General features: G+C 37.7%; 3 long non-coding RNA genes across 3 annotated transcripts in view; all 3 read right to left on the reverse strand.

Annotated features, from left to right (window-relative positions):
- Positions 1-17,355, reverse strand: part of LOC137468640 (uncharacterized) — a 590,084-nt gene that overhangs the window by 150,783 nt on the left and 421,946 nt on the right. The gene's annotated exons all lie outside the window — the stretch shown is intronic.
- Positions 785-17,355, reverse strand: part of LOC137466105 (uncharacterized) — a 28,271-nt gene continuing 11,700 nt past the window's right edge. The window contains exons 2-3 of the long non-coding RNA XR_010994990.1: positions 4,687-4,746; positions 785-900 (exon numbers count right to left, since the gene is read on the reverse strand). This is a non-coding gene — a long non-coding RNA (uncharacterized lncRNA). The remainder of the gene's footprint in view (positions 901-4,686; positions 4,747-17,355) is intronic.
- LOC137466098 (uncharacterized) lies at positions 10,784-14,783 on the reverse strand. The gene is made up of 3 exons (XR_010994987.1): positions 14,623-14,783; positions 12,079-12,121; positions 10,784-11,071 (listed from the first exon to the last, which is right to left on the reverse strand). It is a non-coding gene; the product is annotated as an uncharacterized lncRNA (long non-coding RNA).

The raw sequence follows: 17,355 nt of genomic DNA on the forward strand, positions 1-17,355 counted from the left end.
AAAGTAAAAGCTCTCCAAGCAGCTCAGAGCTGAAAGAGAAAAGGAATTCTTGAGTGGTCCATTTACTGCTTTTGTGATCTTTTCAAAATCAGAAGGAAAGTGAGAGAATCAAAGGCTGCAATTTCCTCTCCCTGCTTTTCATTTTATGTATTCCTTTACTTGTCACCCTCTGTCTGAAGAAAGAAGACAACTTCCCACCATCCCCCCCCCCCCAAAAAAAAAACCAAACAAATTTGCTCAAACATTTAAGCCTTTTTCTATCAAGATCTTAACAAAACTACCTTTGTTGTATTATGATGGCATAATATTTGAAAATTAAGAGAATAGAGTACTTCTCTTGTTGCCAAGTTGGTTATCAACATTCAGCCCAACCCTACATAACCAGTAGAATTTAAAAACATTTTAAAATGTCAATTAAATTATTTGTAATACACAAATTTACCCTCCTAAGTTTCAACATATTTATTTTTCTAGGTATCACACATACAAACAGATCTCCTGTGATCTCTTTCTAGCATTACTATAATTATTCTCAAACAATAAGGCCAAGTCACCTCTCCCTTCACTCCTTATGCTCTGAGCACCATGTGGAGAGGCCTACATGCCCTTGGCTCACTTTTGGAAGGATACTATTTTCAATTCTATGAGCTAAACACTGAACTTGCACTTCAGAAGACCACAGGAAAAAAAAAACACCTACATGGTTTTTGAATACTTACCAGGCCGCACAAAAAAAATAATCTTTCTTTTTATGTCCTCACATTCACTCCTAACTTGCTTTTTTATGTTTTCTGATAATTCTTCATTTAAATCAACTGCTTATAGGCACCTTCATGCTCAGAGTTCTTTTTGCAGCTTTCTGGAAGACAAGCTCAGATTCATCACAGAGATCAAATCCACCTGTGAAAACAAAAAACTTCAGATAGCAGTCACCTGGTTTGGTTGTTTTATTTATCTGTTTTGGCAGTATGAGTCCATGTGTCAGCAATCTCAGTTAATTATCTTGTTCCAGCAGTTATCCTGATTGTCCCACATCCACCTCAGGCTAAAATGTCTGTGGAGAAGGAGAGTGAAGAGTTGATTGTGATCTGCAGTGGCAGAAAGCTTTGGATGAAGGGAGTGAATTCCTATTGCAAGCAAGTTTTCCCCTTTCAGTGCTTTCTACTGCTCAGTGATGTCCAGTTTTATTGCTTTTCCTAGGAAGGTTTTATTTGAGGATCCATCTTGGTGAGGGGCATTATTGCTATAAAGTTGGGGAGATCAGCCCTTCATCATACACATTTGGTAAGAGTAAGTTTGTAAGAATAGTTCTCATTTCTGGTTTTTTTTCAATTCTTAATCAATAGAAACATTTATAGGGAAATTCAGGATTTAGGCTGCTCCATATAAAAATTTTCTATTGTAGAAAGATAAGGAGAATACTCCCATTTTTTTTTTAATTTTGTTTTTTTAGGAACAAAGACATATTCCTATTATCCATAAGAAAATTTAGATGCTTCTTCTAGTAACAAACTAGCTCATGGGTAATGAGTAACTTTTAATTTTGTATCTAAAAATTGAGGAAATTTAAGAAATGTTTGAGGTAAATTCATCTAAGTGTCTCAGATCTCAAAAAATTCTGTAACTTTGACACCTGGGCACTAAAGTGAATTTTTAAAAATTAGTCTGGGTTAATGAAAAAAAAAAACCCTAAAAATCTTTCTTTTATTTCATTTAGTGGTATTATTCTCTTTGAATTGCATCATTTTATGTACCATTATCTCAAGAAACAGTAAATAACTTTCAGAAACCTTTTTCTGCATGTTTTTTATTATTTTGATTCCTAATTGCCACTTGAAACTTATGCATCAATTTTTATGCTTGAACATCCCTGCAAAAGAAGAGGACATAGCTTCCACTTTTCAAGACTACTGCAGCAAATAGAGGAAGCTGATCTATTTCATCTAATGATTTGTCAAGTGGGAGCACAGTTAGTTGGGGGAAAAAAGGAAGATTTTATTCTGTTCTTAATGTAAGACAGAACTGCTATCAGAATAGTCATGAGATTATTTTCCTTTGATACTTCTGTAACAGTTTATTATCAAAACTTTAGAAATGTAAGCTGAATTGTTTAGGCTCATTCAGTCATGAGGGGCTTTGAGTGACTCCAGGAAACCTGCACTGTGGCTTGGATTGTGTAACTGCTTTTGTTGGTGTATCTCCAGAAAAGAATAGGAAGAACTTCTATAAATGAACAGTAATTTGAAGCAAAAATAATACTTTTGCTTTTGGGAGTCACTGAAACACCATACTGAAGAACAGGTAAAAAGGGACCATTTAATAATTAGTGTAAATATTTTAAATAATGTCCTGTTTCTTACAGAGATACTCAGTGGCATTACTCATTTTTTGCTGTAAGACGGTTGATGAACACAAACTCCTTAAATTGCTTTTTCTAAGACCATGTTCAAAACTGCCAAGTGCTTAAAAGGGAGAGTAAAGACAGTTTTGGTCTCCACAAACCTTCCCCAATTTATATTCTATGCAACTTCTATTGATTTCTGAAGGTATTATTAAGCTGGGCTAAGGACTTGAGCTGTGCCACAGATGATTCTGTTCTGCCTCTGTGCTCCAGGCCAGCTGCAAATTGGTGTGGCTTCTGTCTGCCACTCATGGGGCCTTGAAAGCTGAGTGGGGAACCAGCAAACTGCGTATGAGCAGAGCACAGCTCTGCCTTGATGTGCAGCTCTGGAGGAGAAAGGATGGGAGCAGCTTCAGCTCCTGACAGAGGTTCTCTGCTGGTTATCTCTACCTGACTGCATCTCCTTGCCTGCTGGCAGTGAATGTGGCGCTTGGGGACACGACTTAGTGGTGGGCATGGCTGTGCTGGGATAATGCTTGGATTCAGTGACCTTAAAATACTTCTCCAACCTAAATTTTTCTATGATTCTGTGAAGCTGTTCTTGCTTATGAAGTAAATTGGGCTGGAGTTATGATAAAATATGTAAACTGCCCTGTATGTTGGAAATCTAAAATTCTACCTCTGTGGTTTTTTTGCAGCAGTGAAGAGATGCTCAGATTCCTGTACCACAGAGGAGGTTCTGTTGCTCTTAGTCAGCTGAGTAAGAGTGGTGAGCACACCGTGAGGCTGACATGCCAGACACCAAAGTACCACTGAATGAGTAAAGGAAGTACAAATAAAAAGGCGACCCTTGGCTGTGGAGATTTTTAGTCTGTTGGAACAATGAGGTTTTTAATATATTGAACTTAAACTTTTTAATAGTCAGATGAAGACAGTGCTTCATTCTCAGTCAGAAAATTAAAGCTGCATAAGAAAACCAATGTGATGCTGTTTGTAGACTCCTTCCAAGTGTGGTATTTGCAACAATTCCCAATGTCTGTTTCAGATAGAGATCTTATTTCAAGAAGGTTGGCAATGTGTAAGCACTCAGGAACAAGTAGCTGCAGGTAAAGCATTCTTCCTTGCTGAAGGCACTCTCCCAGTGCCTCTTCAGTTGTAGATATCAATTGTAACAACCCTTTGGGAACAGTTTTATTTTAGTTTTCAAACCAAGCTCATATGAACTATAACACACTAAAAAAATCCACTATTTGTTTTACCTACCATTTAAAAAGTGGCATAAGTTTTCCATAGAGTGTGCCTAGGTGGAATGATGCTTGTTAATGGTATGGCTGCCTTGCCAGGCTGCTCAGATAAAAAACAGCATATGAGACAAGCCTGTATGTATGCTTAGATGGAGTTCCAGCTCAACGTATACAGAATGTATATGTCAGAATGTATATGTATTACTTCTTGAGAGAAAGAATATTTTGTGTTTTGAGAACTCCAGGCTGATACTGGAAGAGCACAAGCCAGCTCTCTTCTTCCAGATCTGTCTTTCAATGCATCACCCAAAAAAAAAAAAAAAAAAAAAAGCTGAATGGATCAATTACAAGACAGCAGCAATTGTGTGGAAAACAAAGGGGCTCAAATCCAGGCTGTCAGCTCTATATCAATTTTTTTCCATAAACTTCTTGGAGGACTTTTCAGAATGTCATGAAAATAGAGCAGTCTCAGGAAGGTGCCATTTGGTACTCCAGAGCATTCTCCTTCTATTTGAAAAGAAATATCACAGGAACAGCCTGTTCTCATAGTGGGATGGGAACTAACCCTCTCCATAATATTTTCAGTGCCAAGCAGCAAGCCCCCCATCTGTCTTCCAGTAGGAGAGAGAGAAAACAAATGAAAAATGGAAAGGAGAAGCAACCAGAATTTGGGCACAGGAGAGAAACATCTGCTAAAGGGACAGAAAAAAAATGGTTCTCAGAGAATCAGACAAAGAATCATAAAGCAGGTAAAAGAACACAACCATGTTCCCAAAAAAAGAGAAAGAGAGGGAGGAAAAAACAGGTGGTGGCCATAAAAATAAAGGACACTTTTAGAAAGAAAGGAAGAGAAACAAAGCCAGATGTACTGTAGGTATTAACCTGTGTTATTAAGAGATTTGATGAACAGAGTGGCTGAATAAGAGTGGGTTCTGATTGCTACAATATATGCTACAAGACTTAATCATTGGGTTTGGTCTTAGATTTTTAGCTTTTGAAATCCATGTCATTAAAATAAAACAAAATAAAGATCTATCTGTAAAAGCTATTTTCCACATTTGCACAGGAATTGTGAGGAGGAAAAGAAAATCAGCCACTCACTTTAAAACTTTCTGAGTTTTTCGATTGCTCCAGTACAAACAGAGGAGCATTCCTGTGTGCCTGGATGAAAAATGTGGGTAAAATTTATTAAAAAATATATTAAAAAAACCCAAAGAGAATAAAATGGAATTAAGCACAAAATCCCTAATCTTTCTGGAGTTACACACAAGTAGCTGCCACAGATAGAATGATCCAGCAAGATGATTCAGTAATAAAATTGCTGGGATTAACTGTTAGTTCTGAACACTTCAGATTTAGAAATTGGGCTTCTCAGAATTACCCTAAAAATACACATACATGAAAAATGTAAATAACATCTGATTTTTTTTTTTTTTGCTGTTTTGAGATAGCTACACTTTGAGCAATAGATATCATTCATTGGAGCATTTTTAGCTTTTTTGGTTTTTAAGTGTAACCAGTGTAAGGCTTTGTTTCTGTATCTAAATTTTCTGCCTCAGTTTCACTAAACCAAGAAGAAGACAGCACAATAATTCATCATTACTTCCTTCATGCTGCCATGAGAATGATTAAACAAATGCTTTCCCAAGGCATTGCAAAGGAAAGCATCACTCAGCTGTTGCAGGTTTCCATTGCTGACACCCAAATGCAACAGGTAACAGCCATGAATTTAGATTATCCTGCAGCATATTCCTGGAATACTCTTATTCTGTGTATGTAATTTTCTGACTCTGTCAGCATTCCTGGGAAATGCTTATCTTAGCTACTACAACATTGTTGCTTTGTTTTTATATTATACCAGAATTCTAAACTCTTAATAAATCTCTGAGGTTCAATGACAGCTCCCAGTACTTTTTAGCATTTTATCACAGCTGGTCATTATAATATTAAAAGCGCTCCCAATTTGTGGCCAGTCTTGAACAAGCAGAAATGTATCAAGTGTTTAGAAAAGGAGAAAGAAAAAAATAGATACAGATTTTCTTCTACTCTTTGATCTTTTCTGTTCTGTTGTCTCATGCAAATTATTTTACCTCTTAGTGATACTTTCCTGGTGGTGCATCAGAGATAATTCACAGAAGAAAATATACCTGCCTTAAAATAAAGCAGGAGCATTTCTAGAAAGATTTCTAGATATGTATAGCCTTTGATGTTTTTTAGTCTCACTGCATACTTAAAATTCAAATCAAGGCATCAGAAAACCCTTGAGACAAATGCATAATTCATATTTTCTATTTACTATACTTCTTCTATGTATTATATCAGCTTTTATTGATTTCCGTTCATGGAATATTCACAAAACAATAAAATTCTCTACTATTAATTTCTTCAGAGCTGACTTCTAAAAAGATGACACTAATGTCATTATTTATTTATCTTAACTAGTGCTACATTGGACTTTTTTTAAAGATTAATAAATTACCGGGGGTTGTGGGACTTTCTGAAACACATGATCAGCATATATGTCCAATTATTTTAAGGATGTCTTTCCTACTCACTGGAAGCAAAGCTGATCATTTTTTCTTACTGTACAACTGCATCATATATCAGTAGGGGATGGTTATTTCCCAATCTTTTCTGATCCAAGAAATAATTTTAATGCTTGCTGTATAGGAAGCTCTTATTTTAGATTTGTCTGTTCTCCTTGCCTGTCGCTGTCACAGTTTGGAGTGGCACTTTGCATTGAGATGTTTCTACAGCTGATGACAAAAATATTTTACAATACAGTGCTGTCAGCATGACTGAATCAGGTACTCTGAGATCAGCTGCACCTTGAAGAGGTTGCACTCTGTGTAGAGGGTGCTGTAGGAAAATCAAATTGCAGATGGCTTGAAAGGGAGTACCAGAGGGGCCTAAAAAGGAGATAAAATTCCAGACAATGTTCTGAAAATGTTCTCTGGGAAAAAAAATTAAATCCATATATAAACCTGGGAATAAGAAAAGGCCTTCAACTTTTACAGAGCTTTACAGAGCCCAACTTAAAAGTATTGACCTATTATTATCTATGATATAGATTTATACACTATAATAACAAAACACTCTTTATGAAGTAACAATTAATCAGAGGGATAGAAGACTTAATACAAAGATGTCTTTTTTTGAGGGGTGATGAAATTAGAATTGGTGTCAACCAAAATCTTCCGGCCTTTCCTTTGAAAATACCTGAGAAGCAGTTTTCAGACAAAATTTGGAATCTCAGTTTCTGAAATATACCTAGAATACAAATAGGATCAGAGTGTGAGTTTCTTATGCACCCATTCTGTGGTGAGAAGTACCTCTGGCCTTGAATTTTTGGAGTATTACAATGCTTTTTCCAATTCACATAAGAAGATGAAAATAAAGATACACAAGCTGTAGGACAAGGACTTGCAGCTGTATACTGTAAAATTAAAAGAAAAAAAATCAAAAGAAAATCAAAATCATCTCAGAATGGGCCACTTCTCAACCATTCTAAGAGTAGTAAGTATGGTGTAAGTTCAGCTTAAACCAGCATTTGCTGGGAGAAATTAGTCTAGATATAAACAGTTACTCCATTCACATTATCTGTTGGATTATAAAATAATTACTGCTGACCAGTTCCCTTTTTGTTTATAGAGCACCTAAAAATTGAGGAAAGCCCTGAAGTATATTTTTCTATTATGAAAACAACAAAAATTTGTAATTTATTTCATGTAAATATGTCTATATGTGGAGGGGAGGGAGGTGGAGGGAAACAGACCCTGTGTTTTCAATGTTTTGAACTTCAGGGAAAATATTTTTGCAATGAGTTAGCCCACAGAATGTACAATATGAAACAAAAAGAAGATTATAGAACCTATTTTTCTATAGTATAACTTCCTAAAAGATAAAAGGCCTATTGGAGACAGGATTTAAACTTAGTTCAATCACAACTTCTGGAATAAGGATAAAATGGAAGATAAAATGTACTAATATTTTCATATGATTTCAGCAATCCACAAAAAGCCCCAGAGTTTTCTGTAACATCACTCCTCACAAATGACCACTGCAAGACCTTCCTTGGACAGTGATATCTCAGGTACAACAAAGAAGACAATAAAAATGCAGCAAAGTGCAGTGCATAATTCCTCAGGTCGTTTGGTAGCTGTGCCAGGGAGTCTCAGCATTCATCACACACTAAAAGAGAATTTTAAGGAGCATCTAAGGGAAAAAAACTCTTTGAACTGCACTTTTATACATCATTTTGACCTCATAACCTGGTTTATAGCTACCAGTTCTTTAAAGATGAGACCACATGTCAGAGTAATTGACAATTTTAGCATTTCATGTTCAGAGGGACAAATGCACAATGAAGAGTGGGGACACTCTTCTAAAAGAAGAGTGCATTCTTCTAAAAGAACTTCTAGAAGTTCTAAACTTCTAAAAGAACAGTTTTACCTTGCACACCAAAAATTGGACTTGTTTTTGTAACTGCACTCATCCAAATACAGCCTGGAATGGTTTGCAGGGCTTGTGCTGCCTCAAAGAGTACTGAGGAAAGGCATGAGGATGTTCCTTGTCTCAACCTCCCCTCATTACTCATGGTTTACTTCTAGGTACAGGTACCAGCTGCAAGACTTTCTCATCAATTCCCATGCAAGCAACTGCAGGTCTTTAGAAGACCTGAATTTTATTAAATTGCCCATTTTTAAAGAGCACTTTCAATGGGCATGGCTAAAATGGCAGTGTCTGTATTGACAAATTCAGTCAGGGAAAAAAAAAAAAAGAAGCCTCATTTCAAATCACAGCCAGCTTATTTATCACACTCAAGCTGCCAAGTATGGCTGTGCAAAATCTGTCAGTTTTTAAGTGCTACTTACTGCATATTCAAAGCCTCTTCAAAGAATATTTCCTTGAGTTACATCACATGCAGCCACCCACACCTCCCCACGTCCTGCCTACTCCTCCAAACAATTCAGGTAGAAGGGTGACAGAGCAACATTAACCTCTCACATCTGAAGGGTTATGTAGGGTTTTACTTTACACAAAAATAGGACAAAAGCCCCCTTGCCTATTTCAACATTAGGTTTCCTAATATCTAAATTCTCTTTTGGAGACTATTTCCACAAATAATGAATGCTGGCTGCTAGAGGTCCTTTAGGTAATGATTTCTGCAGGAAGTCTTGTTAAGCAAAAATGTAAGAAATAACAACCTCACCCACCAAAACTCCATGTTGTGAATATTTGTACAGCAAAACTCCAGCAAGGACTCCATTCTGCCACTTCAGCTCCACAGAGCAACACTTGGCTCAAGATGAACAGCTCATTTAGGTGGAAGGATTTAGTTCAGGCAGGGAAGGATTTCTTAACATGAGATATAATGGCAGAATTTGGCCAGAGAAGCCAGGGCAGCCTTTGCAATACCAACACATCATTTTAAAGCAGCTGGGAAATGGGTATTAAAAAAAAAAAAAAAAAAAAAAAAAAAAAAAAAAAAAAAAAGGTTATGATGGAGGATCAAATGCTGTCTTAATTGAAGCAGGAATTCTGTTTTTAATTCATCTAATTGTGTTAAACTGCTAATAGGCTAATTTGAAGAGCCCAGTGCATTCAACAGGCTGGTACTTAATTAACAAAATCACGTTTCACACAATGCCAGACAAGGGGTCAATCCTTGAATGAGGAGCTCCCTTGAGAGGAAAAGGCACAATTAATGCTGCAGAAACTTCCCATTCATTCTTCTGCTGCTAAATATCACTGATTGGGAAGGACACCGTTGCTTCTTAGCTAATTTTTTTTTTGGCATAGCTTTCCCTCTTGTCCCTGTCGCTGTATCTGACCCCTGCATCCTTTCCTCTAGTGGATTTTGACCTCTATCTGCCTTTATGCAGTTGTGATTATATTTATTATAGAGTATTATCCATGCAGACTTCTGCCATGGAAACAGGAGATTCAATTATGCTATTTTAGTGTCCACCTAGAATTTCCAACCTTGTGCCAGGAAAATGGCTTCTCCTGGCTTAAGAGGATTTCACACACCCCTAAAAATGCTGGGCAGACTTCAAGGGATTCCTAAAAAATGTTTCGAGCTGCTATTCCAGTCAGCCTCCATCCCTTAGTTTCAGGATAAGACCTTGTAAGTGTTCATTACCTCAATTAACTTTTATTTCAAGACATTGTTGGGCATGAATAAGGTAACAGAATCCAGTCCCTGTTAGGGCAGCATGCACAAACCAAACTGAAGTGAAAAGTTCTGTAAATACTGATGAACAAGGAAAAGAGATTATTTCAACACAAGCAAAGAGAGGCTACTTGGTGGACATATTCAAGAGTCCTGGCAGGCATGGTTATATAGGTAGAGCTCAGAATAATTTTCAGTCAGGGAAGTTTCTTTCTTGCTCCCTAAGTCAGGGCATTTAAAATCCAAGCTGAGAAAACATTCAGGAGAATACCTATAAATAGCCGTGAGGAACTTTAAAAGGTAGTTTTTGTCAGTGGCAAGATGCTTTCACAATTACAAAACTCTGCCTGGGGTTCTATTAACCACAACAGCCTTTCCTCACCTGCCAGACTACTCAATTAGAACTAGGAGTTTCTTCTGGCTCAATACTTCCCATAACCAATACTGTGCTCATTATCCTCAAGTGTTTAAATTAAGGTTCGTGACCTTCTGTTATTTATTACATGACAGTTACTTGGTATTGACCTTAAAGAGAAGGTGTTTAAATGTATATGAACATATATTTATAACACTTCAGGAAAAAAATTACATTTATATTGCATGGAAAGACTACAGCTTTCTGTGTCTGGCATTTTTGGTTCTTACAGACTTAATTCTGTGGACAATGTTAATGATTGATAAAGTGTAAGACTTTTCTCTTTTAAAGAAAATGTCACATTACAACAAGGTTTCAACAAGCTTCATAATTCAAAAGTGTTTTTTTTTCCTTCTCTTAATTTCCTTTTCACAGAAACCCTACTGATGCACTAATCAGGCATATTGGACATTAGCAAATTAGCATAACTTTAGGGCATCACAATTATTCACTTCAATATCTATACTCCCCCTCAGATTACTAGGAGCAGATCAGAACATCTATCAATTTTTCCCTTTAACACAGGCCTCAGAAGTAATATTTTTTACTACATATTCCAGCCTTAAAAACAGCCTCCCAACACCATTCAGTTATTTACTCCTTTTATAGTTATTCAAACAGAGAGAGAAGTCAGTGAACTTGAATATCCCACCTCAAGTCACTGCCCTTTGGCCTGTATTTATCAGGAACTGCATCACCTATAATTTTTTTAGTCCTGAAGATAAGGAGCAGAGTTTAGGATTAACAATTCAGAGATTTTAAGGCTTCTTATGAGAAGTGATTTAATGGACTGACCTTTTTGGAGACATTCATGACAGAATGATGGGAAAGAAAACAGCTTAGAAATTTCTCTGTGAGCATGGGCCTTCCACAAGGCTTGTGAAATACTGGCATCACTGAAATTTACTTAAATTCTGAAATTTAATTTGCTTTCACTCTTGAAAAGGTGAATGCCACCAGCAAAGCATGCAAGCTACTTGCAAAGGAAAATTGATTAAATATGCAAAGAGGTGTTGACTCAGTTTTCCTGGAACACTCTCACAAGCAGAGTGAAAATCTGTTCTTTAATAGTGTTTTACTGCTCTGTTCCTTCCTGGGAAACTCTTCAGAGAATCCCCATGTCATCTCTTTTCATAGTTTTTTTTTTCTTGACATTTTCCTTTACATTTGATGGGAAATCCTAAATTCCTCACCAAAGTTTTGTTCTCTCTTCTCTTCTACATCCTGGAACATTTTAGGCTCTGCAAGTTTTTTTACCGAAACATGCCCCCTTTTAGAGGTACCAAATAGCTTCTTTGATTATCAAAAATTGCACTATCATGTATGTATTGCATAGAAAGTATACAATTACATCTACCCACACTGCAGGGCTGAAGACAAAAAGCACAAGTAAGCAGCTGGCAATAGAGAGGCATAAACAATTCTCTAAGTAATAATTTTATCCATTTCCTCTCTGTTTTAAAGACATACACAAGGAGCCAATATTGTAGTAAAATCTTCATACTTGTTATTGCAGTGGGTTTTCAGGACTGTTATTTGAAAGTCAACTGCTGAAATCTGGTACTGAGAGCTGTCATCTGCTGCCTGCCTACAAGCTGCCAATAGATTTTCATTCCTATTGCCATGGAAACAAAGGTTGACATGACTTGGAGGGGAAAAAAAAAAGTCTTTTAGACAGCCAGAGTTTTCAAACTTTGACCCAAGCTCGAATTCACCTTTATTACCCATAAAGGTCACACTGAATGGGTGAGACAGGGATAGTGCCTGGCATTGTCCCTTCCCTGTCTTAGCTCCCAGCTGTCAAAACTGTGAGCCTGGCCAGATTAAGTCATGGATACCTTCTCTCCAAAGTAGCTGCAATCAGGAGTGGGAAAGGAGGATGAATAGCTGGGATTTGTCTCACCTGGAAGCAGGGCAGAGCTGCTGAATGTGCCATGTGTGGGAACCTGCAAAGGATTTGACAAGAATCACAATCCCTTCAGGGCCTGCCTGAACACTCCCATACTGTACCCAGAAAACACATTGATCTGTAGGAACTGCATGGCTCATTGCAAGAAGCAAGCATTTCTGAACTATCAGCTAAAGAAGCTCCCTCAATGTCTGTTTAATAGAATAATCATGGAATAGCAGTCAAAATTTACCCAGCTTTAAGGTGGAACAACCCCTGTCACAGATTTAGTAGCCATTCCCTGAGTTTGGCAGGTATTGAAAGGTTCATGCAGGTGTTTTTATTACACCTGACAGTGGCAAACTAGAAATGAAGCTTGAAACATTTGCAAGCTTCCTTTCATCCATTTTTTTCTCCCTGATACTTTGTCTTCATTTGTCAGCCAGGTGTCTTTACCTGTGGAAATTATCCCAACTCTTCCATTTTTTTCTCAACTATCATTCATGGTTTTGAGCAATCATTTCACTTTTTAAATTATCACAAGGAAAACTACAGTTTAATAAACACTTGGAACATACTGTTGATCTCAGTTTAGTTAGCTGGTGTACTTATGGGCTGTTGATTATTTTTTTTTTTAAATGATGCACTGCTATTGACTACTTGGACCTTCTGTCCATTACAGATCGGGTCTGATGCACATTTTTTTCCCCCATTTCTTAACTTCTCTTTGTATGACCTTTTTCTTTGCTTCCTTTTACTTGAAGAGCACTAGGAGAGACCTGCTGGTGTTTCTCCCTGATCAGTGAAGTGCCCCCTGTGCCATCCTCTAAATCACACTGTGTAAGCCAGAGGCTTAAGCACCTTGAAGCTTCTGCAACATGACTTCTCTTCAGACAGTACCTCATCTCCTGAGCTCATACAGAGGAAATAGATTCTGTGGGCAGTATTGTGCCTGCAGAACTTCCAAAACTATTGCCTTAAACACAGACAGGCAGATAAAGTGAGAAATGAATAGGGAAATACACCTGGACACAAGTGTCCCTACACACCTGTCAGATTTATCTTTTAAAGAATTCAAGGGCTAAAGCCACAGATATTCTGGTTTAACATGATGCTTCCACATCAATAAGGTGAAGCATCAATCAGGGTTAGCAAAGGTAACAGAACATTACCACAGCTATAATATGAGAGTTTCAATTGCAGCTTTTCATAAAAGTAAAGTAGACATCCATTTTCCCTCCATACTCCCTATCTTTATGAAATTATTTTTAAAATAGGTTTACTCTAGCCTATATCACAGCTGGATGAAAATTCACAGTACATAACAATTTGGTCTATATTTAGGGTTTGGGATTAAAAAATTTAGGATTATATTTCCATTCTTCTAGTTACATAAGAAAAGAGTAGCAGTGGCTTTCTTGAAATGCACAACAACAAATGATTATATAATCATGCAATCACTACCACAGGAGGAAATTAAAAGCAAAACAAGAAACATCACACGGTGCTCACAAGGAAGAGCAAGAGCTGACAAGTGGCAGTGCCACTCCCCTGCCAGCCCGCAGGACTTGGGGAAGCAATTGGATCCTGGTGACCTGCAGACATTTACCTCAGCTTCACAGCTTGTTTCAGAGGAAGCCTAAGAACAGCCCTTCGATGAAACAGCTCTGTTCTGCTTTGACAGCCTTCCTGAGCACCTCCCACGACCAGAAGAAGCAGCTCCAGGGGATTGTAGGCACTCTGAGAGGGCAAGATTAAGCAAGGGAGGTCAGGAATGATGAAGGTGGAGAGAGCAAAAAGCAGCAAAGACAGAAATGTCATTCAGAGAATTAAGAGATGGAAGAACAGGTAAGCACAGGTAAAGATATGGTATTTTTTTGCCCAGTGGAATCAGTTGTGTTTCAAAAAATGTCAACATGCTGCTCAAAGGAGGGATCAAGGACACAAAGAGAAAGTTTAAGGGAAACAGAGGATTTGTGAAACTGCTACACAAACATCCCTCTAACTACAGGCTAAAATTTTGTATTCAATCAGCTCCTGCAGTGGTTGAGACCACTGGCCCTTGCACTTCCATCAGATTGTTTCCTTGCAGTGGTTGTCAGGAAATCCTAAAGCTTGCCTTCCCTCCCAGGTTCAATGAGCCATGTTTAGGGCTACTTATTTCAGTCACTAATCTCATATTTCTTTGCCAGTACTACTGTCATTTGAAATACTAAGCTTTAGGTACACAGTTTTCAGTTTCTCCTGTTGCTACATTTTTTTGCTTGAACATTTAAAGATTCTCTGAAAGTTTAGGTCTTCTTTAAAAAAGAAAAGAAAGAAGAAACATTTAAATTTCTACTAATTTTTTTAATGGTTAAGTCAAGTGTCAAGCCACAAGTTTTTTGTTATATGATAAAACAGGCTTGACACAATATCAGAGAAGACAAACACAGAACAGGCAGGGAGCAAAGAACAATTTGCTGCTCCTGACTGATTTATTTTTGAAGACCAAAGGTTCCCAACTCAGAAACCTACTGAAGAAAAAATGTAAAGATGGATTGAAACTGTCAGGCATACCTAGGAAAGTCAAAGCCTCATTATTTTCCAAACACTGCTTTTCTGAAACTCTGGACTCCTCTTCTGAGGAGTTCTGGCTGGACTTAAAGTCTGTACCTGAAGAAAACACAGAAGCTGCTGTGAAAAAACAGTGTGGACACAGTGCAGAGAGGCAGGAATTTTTCTGGACCTGCCTCCATAAAGAGTAACTGGCTAAGCTTTGCAATTAAGTGGGATTATTTTTTTTTTTTTTTCAATGGTTTCAAAACTTACCAGGAGCACTGGAAAACCTGTGGTTTCTCACAGGCACGTTAAGCCTGGCAGCAGACATTACCTTCCCCTCTCTGAGCCAAGCACCCCAAAATGATGCTCCCATGATTCTGTCAATCTCTTGCTCTCTAAGCCTGAAGAGCCAGTTATATGAAGTGACAATCAGAGAGAGAGGCATCTTTGGCAAGGGTTTCCCCAGTCACTTTGGCCTGTCACACACCTGCAGGGAGATCACTCCACACAGTTTCCCCCCCCAGAACTTGACAGTTATTTATAGTCTGTGCTTCTGCACAAAATACATCTGATTTCATTATTTCAAGCACCAGCTACCCCGCTCCTGAGCAGCACCACATGGAGAAAATTCTTCCCAAAGACTTTTCAGAAAACCACTTTGGTGCCAGCAGAGTCACACCACACTTTGTGTGTAGAAGTTGCTCAAGTAGGAATGATTTTTCCTCCTTGGAGAAATCCACACATGGAGCTGCTGCTTGACAAAGCCCAGTGCAGTAGCATTTGTTCTCTAGTGAGCATCTCTTGGAGTGTCAGTGACAGTTCTCTCATCAGTGCTTTGTCTCAAAAGACGCATGTAACAAAACTTGACACACGTTCAGATCTTTTTTGGCACAATTGAAACCAAGACAGAATACTCCATTTAAAAGAATACGCAATTATTTTCTCAAGAGGTGTAATTTAGAAGAAATAAGCATATTTTATTCTATAGAGGGGTTCAAACTAAATGGACTTGAGCAGAGTGGCACTTTGAAAGAGTAAAAACGAAATAAAAAGATATTTCCTCATATATGAATGTTGAAGCAGCATTAATAGAAGTGAAGGCCAGGTTGATCCCAAATATGTTGTAGAAAGGTAATTATAAAACTTCCCTTTTTTTCCCTATTTTTCTATTTATCCTTGGTGGTCTGTAAAACAATGCTGGTTCTAGTCATGCATTTTTAAATCAAATTTTAAAATGTGAAAATTTTGTGATGAAGAATTAATAATTTTTAAAGCATTATGCAATCATTTCTGTGGAATATTGATCAGACCAAAGAGTGCTTTATCTATTAGAGAGTATAAAAATTAGTGTTTTTTATAACATACTGCAGAAACTTGGTAAGAGAATGTAAAACATTGCCATTCTCAAAGTTAGTCTATCGGCAACCAGGCAAATAAATGTTGGAAAGATATGTGCATTAGCACTTTAAAGCACCCAGAACAAGAGAAGTTAAGGCAAAATCCATGATATTAGACAGAAAATATTATCTTGCCAATGCTTTTACACAGAATTTTAATTGGCTGCCTAGTGAGTGCAAATTACCATTTGTGATTTGTTGCCACTACTACAATGTTTCATTACAGCAGTTTTGGAAAAAAAAGCCACATAACAGATCTGCTTAATTTTCTATATTCTAGAGCAGGAGTTCTATGACAAACAGTAATAGCTGTATCAAAGAGGTCTAGCTAATTCTCAGTGTTCCATATTCATGCTGATATGCCAAAATTGGTAAGGCAATTGTTTTCCAATATAGCATTGAAAAATAACAGAAAAAGACCTCATGCTGATTTTCCACTGACAGAAGTGGGAGAAGTAAGGGGAAAAGGTTTTAATCTTTCTCTCTGATTGATGCTGGAGATGGCACTTCTTTTTTCCTTCTTTAATATGCACCTCATGATTTGACCCCACCCAGCAAGTGAGGACCATACAGTTCTTTTTCCCTTCCCCCTGCCCTTCCTTGGTGGGATGGGGTAGAGAATTAAGGAAAAAAAGTAAAATTCATGGTTTGAGGTAAAAACAGTCCAATAATTGAAACAAAGTAAGGTATACTAATAAAATTAAAATAATAATGATTGTAATGAAAAAGAGAGAGAAACAAGACCTGAGGGAAACAGGTGGTGCACAACAAAATTGTTCACCATGCACTGAGCAATGCCCAGCCCAGCCCTGGGCAGCAATCAGCTCCTCACAGAAAACCTCCCCAAGTTCATACACAAACTGTCTGAGATCTGAAATATCCCTTTGGCCGGTTTGGATCACTTGCCCTGGCCATGCTCCCTCCCAGCTTTCTGTGCACTGGCAGAGCATGAGGCACTGAAAAGTCCTGGACTTGGGGTGAGCATTACCCAGCAACAACCCAAACATTGCTCTGCTACCTTTGTTATTCCCATACTAAATCCAAAACACAGCACTGCACCAGCTTCTAAGAAAAAAAATGAACTCTATTCCCAGATGAAACCAAGACAATGCAACTCCACAGGAAAAATATTGGGAAGATATAGATAGGAATTTGAGCACACAGACATAGTTGTAAAAATAGCTTGTAAAAGTATAGATCTCTGTAAATTGAGAGGATGTCTTGATTATATTTTCACCACCTTATGCTGACTGCCCTTTCAATCAAACCTCCTCCCTTTCTGTTTATCATTCACAGTGGATTTATTCCTTCCTTGCACCTCTTCTTATATTTTTCCTCAGCCCTCACATTCTCC

This window comes from Anomalospiza imberbis, chromosome 2, assembly GCF_031753505.1.
Source record: "Anomalospiza imberbis isolate Cuckoo-Finch-1a 21T00152 chromosome 2, ASM3175350v1, whole genome shotgun sequence".
NCBI lineage: Eukaryota > Metazoa > Chordata > Aves > Passeriformes > Viduidae > Anomalospiza > Anomalospiza imberbis.